We start from the raw sequence: 9,482 nt of genomic DNA on the forward strand, positions 1-9,482 counted from the left end.
TCTTTAGTGAAAAGTTCTTTGATAATAAACTGGTGCAACCGGTTGAAAGGAAGAATATGCTCAAGTATAGTCACCTTCAATTTAAGCATGAGAGCTCAAACAAATATAAGAGAATAACTTTAGAAATTTGATTCAATTCAAATGTGCCTTGATACTACTTATCCCAAACCTTATATAAGCTTTTAAAATGTACATATAAGAAAAACACATAATGAAATTGATAACCAATGACTTGTTACAAATATGAAAAATAGATAAAACATACTAAAATTTTGACTAATGAATTATTTTTAGTTAGCTGATTGATTTTTTCTAGGTAATTACCTAAATAAGCTAGCTACCTAAAAAGGAACCTTTGGCCTCCTTATTGGTGGGTCAACTATTGGGCTTGGGCTTAATGGGTTGGTCCATGAATCGTGGGCCAAAATCAGCCTATATCATCATCTCTATTCATGCATTTCCCTTTTATAGATGACAAACCACTAGAGATAATAAGCTAGCTAAAAAGCAATCACCTCCATGGATGGGGAGCTAATTAGGTGTTTCCTAGGTAACAGCTTAGTAGGTGTTACCCCTACGGTAGGGCCCACCTTGATGATGTGTCGTATATCTACGCTATCCATCCGTTTTTCCAGCTCATTCTAGGCTGGGGTATAAAAAATTATACATATCCAAATCTCAAATGTAAACACCACAGGAAATAGCGGTGATTGAGTGCCTCACCGTTAAAACTTCTAAAGGGCCCATCGTAAGGTTTTTGCAATGTTTATTTGCAATCCAATCTATTAATAATGTCGAGAAGACATGGATGAATGGAAAATAGAAAGATTAGATTGATCCAAAATCTTTTGTGGCAGGTACAAAGTTTTTAATGGTTATTCATCACTATTTTTATTGATATGGTTTACTCGAGATTTTGATCTTCTCATGATTCAGGATCACATTTAAAATGAGATGGAAAAACAGATTGACGGCATGGATAATATATATATATATATATATATATATATATATATGGGTGAGCCCCACACAGTTAGGGTAATACGTATTAAGCTGTTACCCGGGTAACACCTAATCCGTGCGTAAGGAAATGGATTGGGGACTTGCTTGTGTAAGGGTAATGATTTTTTTGACAGTTTGGTGTTTTCATCAACTTCAAGTAGTGGAAGGCGATGGTTGAAAAATAGCCAAGGTGAAAGTGTTGAGGACAAATAACGGTGGAGAATTCGCTTATAGGGAATTCAATCGGTATCGTAAGGACAAAGGGATCGTGAGGCACAACACATTGCGCCATACACTAGAGCATAACAGTGTTGCCGAGCGGATGAATCAGACTCTCTTAGAGAGGTCCCGATGCATGATCAATAATGCTAGGTTGGGCAACGAATTGTAAACTGAGGCCATTAACATGGTTGTTACTTGGTGAATCGATCCCCTTCTATCGTTACTGAATGCAAAATTCCAGAAGAAGTTTGGAGTGGTCAGCGAGTAGACTATTCGGGACCGCGTGTATTTGGTTGCGATACTTACTCTTATGTACCATCAGTTGAGAACGATAAGCTAGACCAAAAGGGGTAAAAAATACATCTTTGTCAGCTATGGTAACAATGTGAAGGGGTACATGTTATATGACCAAGTCACATGGAAAATCATCCTTAGTCATGACATCAATTTCGATGAAGAATCCTTGTTCCGTAATGATGAGCATAAGGAAGCCAAAAAGTTGGTTATGGACGTTCAAATAGATAGAGATCAGGAATGGGTTGATACCGAGACGTGGATAATGATATAAGAGCAGGTGGAGTAGCCACGTGTGAGAAGGAATCCTACATGGTCTAACTGACCGTAAGATTATCGTTATTGGTTAATGGCAACTCTGGTCAAATATAACACCCTTTTACCCTCAAACAATAGCTCTCGAGCGAAGCAACCAGTGGAAAAGAGAATTGATCTTCCATCCCCAAAAAAATCCACTCTCCAGCTCCACACACTCTTGATCCACATCCTACATCAATATGTCACAGGTACCGATGTGACACAAATTTCGTCACCCCTCTGTAAGCATCATAAGCTTGCCACATTAAAGCTTTAAGTGCCCTTCACGTGCCACATGTTCCAAGTTGTACTTGTGCCACATGGATTATATGTCCACCATATATTGTTAAGTTCTCAACATTTTCTACATATATATACCATTGCACATCTCCAAACACTGCATGTATCACATGTCCCAAGTTAAAAGTGCGAAACGTGCACCACGTGCTGATGATCATCAATTATCTTGGGTGCTTGATTAATGTTATTAGTCAAAGTTAGTCCACATCAGCTTAGTCCCTGACAGCTTCACCTAGACAACTTGATTGAGACATAACTTTGCTTGCTTCCAAATAAGCCTAAAATCGTCCGTACCTTTCAACATATGTTGCTATCTGATAGATTTGATCCCATCAGATTATTAGCATAAGGAACGTTTACCATTAGGCCATTCTATGCCAGCTTAGATCTCACATAGATGTATTCCAATAGCATGTGCATGGCATTTTCAAAAATAGGGACACATTAAGGTGGTAGGCCACTGCTCTTTTTAACTCTATTTTCCATGGACCACATAACCTGAAGCTCCTCTTAACTCAATTTTGTATGGACCACATGACCTGTGATCAACCTGAAGCTCCTCTTAACTCAATTTTTTATGAACCACATGACCTGTGATCAATGGGATTTTTTTTTTCCTTCGATATCGTGCATTTACATTAGGATCTTATATATAGCTGACCATACCGATCATCCAGTGGAAGGTCCAACGCAGACGACTCCATGAATGCTCAGATCTTACATAGGTGGATCACATTGGCATATATACACACACATGCTCACTTGTGCACATGCACACATTTGCACACATGTCATGGGCCTAAAATCTGGATGCTCCACGTGATGTAGCACCCCCATGAAACCCTTGGACCGATTTTCACTTTGATTCAAAACTTTGGTGGGCCATAATAAAGAGAGATGCAAATCAAGGGAGGAAACTATTTTCTTTTACCTTGGCCCACCAAAGTTTTGGATCAAGTTAAAAGTTGGGACACTTTAGATTTTGGGATCACATCGGGTGTGATGAGTTTTTCAAGAGTTCTCACGAGGAAGGGTAAGCAGCTGATCATTGGGATATATATATGGGAAATAGTTAAGAGGTGAGTCGAGTTGGATTGGATTGGGTTCAACTTGAATAGACTCGAATTCGATCTGATCCGGGATCGAGTTTAAGTCATCTAACTCGATGCAATCCGTTGCATTGTTGGCCTGACACGAACCGAGTCCGACTAGATCAAGAAAACCAAGTCAGATCGAATTGGCCACTGTTCGGATTGAGTCCCTTTTTTTTAAAAAAATTAAAAAAATCACCGTTAAATTTTTTTTAGGGCCCACCGTAACTTTAATTTTTCCATCTAATCTACCAATAAGGTCAAAACTACATGGATGAAGAGGAAAAACAAATTTCATATTGATCCGAAACTTCTGTGACCCTTGAAAGAGTTTCAATGGTAGATGTTCAACCCACACTGCCTTTTGAAGTGTAGTCCACTTGATCTTTAGATCTGTCTTATTTTTTGGCTCAAGCCCTTAAGACAAGCCTGCCAAATGGATGGACGGTTTGGATATAAAACATACCCTCGTGATGGTACCCACATAATTTGCTAACGTCCATGCCAATATATAGTGCAGGTGCATAGTACACCTGCCAGCTTCAGGACATCTCATCACGTCAATGCGGACACGGATTTCCTACGAAAGCCTTCTGCAGCAAGTTACCATACTTAGAGTTCATATATAAAGCTCTATTACATAACAATGTGCATTGGAGTGCTCACACGATCCTAGCTCTATTATGCCATGAACTTGAAGAAGTTGCCACATGATAAAAAGATAATCCACTGATTCCACGTCTCGAAGAAAAAGGAACCACAAAATAGAGATCATTATCCTTCTCAAATGATTAATGGTAAGAACCTTGTTTCTTCCCACTCCCATCTCTTTTCTGACCTATCGTATGCCTCTGTGTGAAATGGAGGAGCTTAGAATCCAAATTGATGACCTACTAGACTCAGGCTTCATCCAACCCAGTGTATTGCCTTGGGGAGCTCCAGTCGTGTTTGTGAGAAAGAAAGATGGCACCTTATGGTTGTGCATTGACTACCGAAGATTGAACCAAGTCACCATGAGGAATAAATACCCATTACCTAAAATTGATGACATGTTCGATCAACTGAGAGGTGCTTAGTACTTCTCGAAGATTGACTTACAATCCGGATACCATCAGTTACGAGTTAGAAAGGAAGACGTACCAAAAACAGTGTTAAGAACCAGCTTTGCACACTATGAGTTCCTGGTCATGCCCTTTGGACTCACAAACGCACTAGCCATGTTCATGGACCTTATGAACAGAGTCTTTAGACCCTTCTTATACCGATTTGTCATTGTATTCATCGACGACATCTTGATATACTCGAAAATTCGTAGGGAACATGAAGAACACGTGCGAGCGGTCCTAGAAATGCTCAAACAAAATAGGTTATTTACTCAATTCCGGAAGTGCGACTTCTGAAAGGAAGAAGTCAAATTTTTGGGACACGTGGCATCTAAGGAAGGCATTTCCATGGATCTAGCCAAGGTAGTAGAGGTACAAGACTGGAAACGACCGGGCTCGGTCACTGAAGTCAGGAGTTTCCTGGGATTGGTAGGGTATTACCGCCGATTCATCAAGGATTTCTTGAAAATAGCCCGACCTTTGTCCCAGCTCACTAGAAAGGATGTTAAGTTTACCTGGAACAAAAGGGCAGAAGCGGCCTTCCTGGAACTGATTTTTCCGGGACGTTACAATCTCTATAGAGTTCATTTCTGGTTTGCCCAGGAAGAGAAAGGGGCATGATTCAATTTGGGTGATCGTAGATCGATTGATGAAATTGACTCATTTCCTTCCGATCCGAGCTTCTAATTCGGTCGAAGATTTGGCCAGGTTATATATTAAGGAAATAATACGACTCCATGGCGTCCCTTTGGAGATCGTATCAGATCAGGATACTCAGTTCACTTCGATGTTCTGAACCCTAATATAAGAGGCTATGGGGTTAAAGTTGAAATTTACACTGCTTTTCACCCATAAACGGATGGGTAGACAAAACGGGTGAACCATATATTGGAAGACATGTTGCGAGCCTGTGCACTGGACTTCCTAGACAGTTGGGATGAGTGTCTTCCCTATGCCGAGTTCGCCTACAACAATAACTACCAAGCTACCATCGACATGGCGCCTTATGAGGCTTTATATGGGCGCCCATGTCGGGCTCCACATTGCTGGGTAGAGATTGGCGAGAAGAGCCTAATAGGGCCTGATTTGGTGTGGACAACCACCGAGAAGATTGAAATCATTATACACCGTCTCTTGACAGCCTAGAGTAGGCAAAAGAGTTACATGGATACAAGGTGAAGGGAACTTGAATTTGAAGCAGGAGACCACGTGTTCCTGAGGATCTCACCAATGAAAGGGGTCTACGCTTTGGCAAAAAGGAGAAACTTGCCCCGCGATATATTGGGCCTTTCCAAATCCTTGATCGCATAGGCCCTGTCGCATATCGCTTGGCTTTATCCACTTCACTTGTTGGGGTGCACAATGTATTCCACGTCCCTATGCTAAAGAAGTACGTCCCCGACCCCTCACATGTTATCCGGTGGGAGCACGTGGAGCTTAAGGACAACGCCATGTATATCCTCCGACCGGCTCGGATTTTGGACAAGTAGGAGCAAGTGCTGCGAAATAAGGTGACTCCGCTGGTAAAGGTGTTATGGACACATCAAGGAGAAGAAGAAGACACTTAGGAGACGGAGGCTGAAATTCGCAAACACTACCCAAGCTTGCTCAGGTAGTACGAACAGGTACATAATTTTGAGGACGAAATTTATTTTTAAGGAGGGTAGATTGTAACACCCGGCCCAAATCTGAATAGTATCCTGAGGCGTCCACGTGTGAATTGCCACAGGATCGCATGATTCGATCGCACGTGCGGGTTTACCACTAATAAATTAACTTGGATTAAGTTGCTAACACGATTGAGTCTGGTAAGGTTTGGGCCGAGTGCGGGCTGCAGGGCCTGTCTACCCATCTGTACTCGATAACTATCCGTTCGGGCTGTATATCACCCTAGGAGGGGCAGAAAAATTTGAAACTTGGGGAGGCCATGGGCCTCATTGGGTTTGTGGTTCATCGCGAGCTATAGACCCGGACGACGCCTAAAAACAGATAATTTGCACTGTCCCTCGCCACCTAGGACAGTGAATTGAGGCATTTCAGCCGTCGGATTTAATCCAAAATTGCACAAAAGGATGAAAATATTTCCCTATACTCATCCGCAAAATCTAACCCTTGATCGAGGAACGATGACCGTTGATTGTAAATCGGACCCTTGTGATAAATCTTCACATCCGTTTGCAGTGCAACCTTGGTCAGCCCTTCATTAGGCCATGGGTGTGGGATCCCGGTCTTTTGCAATATCGCTCATATGCACACGTGTCCCAACTCGCATTGTTGATAGACCATACACTGCACCCTAGTGCACCTAGAAAACTCACCTAAGTGATTTATTCTGGATGACCTTAAGACCTCTATCATGTGGACCGTGTCGTTGTTGCAATCGCAATGGTGAAAACCGCGCATCAATCCGACGCTCTGTTATAGAGATATGACCCATCGAATGTAAGGCCCAAATTATGTATCCAATAACACAAGCAATTTTTATTATGCTAGGCCCATTGGACTTGAGCCCATGTGGGCCTAAAGCCCACTTTTAAAACATGGAAATTACCAACTAATAAGACAATTGCTATATGACATAATAAGAAGCTAGCACATATAAGACAAAATTGGATTCTATCCCAAAACCCATCACTAACTTTCTCCCCATGCCTTAGAAACTAATCATGGCTCATGTCCACCTCATCCTATATATGCATCTAATACATGTCTTGATTTGTGCCACATCACTTCAAACAACCAATTATAACACTCCACTTCATCATCCACCATACATCACCTACAACCCATAACCCTTATCCATCCATTAGCTAATGCATGTCTAAATTTCTTCCACCTTGGCCAATGCATGCTTAGCACCATCCACCTCATCCATCCACTACCCATACCATATATCACATTTCATTTAACTTTTAACACCAATAAGATCTCATAAACTTGTCACATTATCTTGCCACCTCAACTCCCAATTTCCTATATAAGAGTAGGAGCTCTCTTGCACTTATTCTTTTCTTATACTTAGAAAAATTCTGAGATTTTAAGAGAGAGTGAGAGAGAGTGGGGCCAAGGTGTGGCCCACCATTGATCAAAGAGAGAGTGGACCACACATCATCATCCAACTATCTATCTATTGAGGTGAGTCTACACCCCTCCTCTTATCCTCTTCATCCTCCTCTTTCTTCCTCCTTTTATTTTCTTGGTATGTGTAGGCCCCACTAGTGTGGATTTCTTGTGTACATGTATTTATTGCTATGGTGGTTAGCAAAGTAGCCCATGTCATTATGGTCCACCATGATGAACATTATATCCACACCCTTCTCGTGTAATCTTGTTTTTTTGTATATGGATAGCAAGTTCTAAAAATCATATAAACTCGACAATGTTAAGATCAAAGTTGAAACTTGGGAATAATATGAAACACAATAAGAACTAACTCTGGACCAAATTTTGTAACCATCCAACGGTCCAATCATCCGTAACATCAAGTTTACTTGGCTGCTGTCCAACAGCACTATAGGATTCCGATTTGCCTAAAACGGACCCATTTTTAACTCTTTTAATGAAGGTATTAAAAATATACGTTCCGTTGGATTCGTATAAAATCGAACTAGCTTTCCAATGGTATATAATAAGCCTTAATCGGAGTTGGAACGGCTGAGATCTTCGCTTTATACGAAAGATGTATTTGAGGGCTTGTTATGACCATTCTTGTGTGGTCGATATCCGTGATGCCAATGGTCAGATGTATTTGATATTTTCTCTTAATTTACTTGAGATAGTTAATAATCATATGTATGGTCTTTATGGTCAGATTCTTTCATAATAAAATTAAAAAAAATTCTGGACCGATATATACCTCTGTAAGGACAAATCTTGAATTTTTATGTGTGGTTCAGATGGATCCAAGGCTCTGTATGGTTGGAAACCTATAGAAAATGTAAATGATGTATTACTAAACCATCCATTGGATCAGATTTCTCATCAGAGAATCTGATCATAGAGATTTGATCAATATATTTCATGTGCTACTAGATGTGTATGTTGGATATATGTACATTCATTCTCTTATTAACCCACTTAAGTGTGGGATCACTTGTGATTATGCATTTTATGATCTAATCTGGAAACCCATGTATATTTTTGTGTGTCTCTTATCTATGGTTTGCTAGCATGTGGGCCCCACTTGCTATTGAATTTATTTCATTTCCTTTGCACTTTCTGTTTGCTGAAATTTTCTAAGTACTTGACTATATTACATGTAGGCCTCTTTGACACCTTGTAGTGGGCTCCGTACTCTGTAGTTAAGGGTCCCACTTAGGGGGATGTTAATCCTTATATAAGTGAGTTGGGATGTCCCACCTTTTTGTCAGGAATAATCCCTAAGTGTTTGGAATTTGGGCCCTAAGTTGTGACAGACCTCATTGATGAAAATTGTCTGATTATTTTTGTGTTTTGTACCAACTTTGGGCCTCTGTAGTGGACCACACGCTGGAGATATGAGTAGGCCATCACTTGAAACTTTTAACCTATACCAATGAATAGATAAATAATATTTTACTCCAGCTAAATTAGACCCCACATGATCAGGGAGTGGATCCCAAAATGTGGTCAGGCATGGTTGTGCAAAATATTATGTGCAGAAAATTAAAGTACCTATGTTTGGCCCTATACCAAATATTACGTGTGCACAACTAGTTGATACCAGCTTATAGTTTTTCAAGTACATATATAGTACAATCAAGGGCACCTGATGGGACACTGAAAGGTGGTCCCATGTGATCATGGGACGTACTCAAGATTGAGCCAAAACTAATTCTGCACTATGTTTCCTGCACATTTCCTCCAAGTACCCATATTTGAGACATTACCGTAAATTGTATACACCCAACCAATGAGGCTTGCCCTATACCTTTTAAAGTCCCTACATAGAGCTACCAGATGGATCCCTCCTTTCACCATATGTGGGTCCCACATGATCATAAATCCAAATTGAAGATGGCCAGAAACCAATATTGCACAAAAATATGTTTGATGTAAAATTTGTGGGGCCACGTCAATGGGGTTCACCACCTTCCCAAAGCATTTAATGCAACATCTAAACTCTGAGAAATAACTCTTAGATATTTTTGGGCTTAAATACCTTAAGTGGGTCATCTAGTATGGGTTATTTTGT

The sequence above is a fragment of the Magnolia sinica genome, chromosome 19 (genome assembly GCF_029962835.1).
Source record: "Magnolia sinica isolate HGM2019 chromosome 19, MsV1, whole genome shotgun sequence".
In the NCBI taxonomy this organism is placed as follows: domain Eukaryota; kingdom Viridiplantae; phylum Streptophyta; class Magnoliopsida; order Magnoliales; family Magnoliaceae; genus Magnolia; species Magnolia sinica.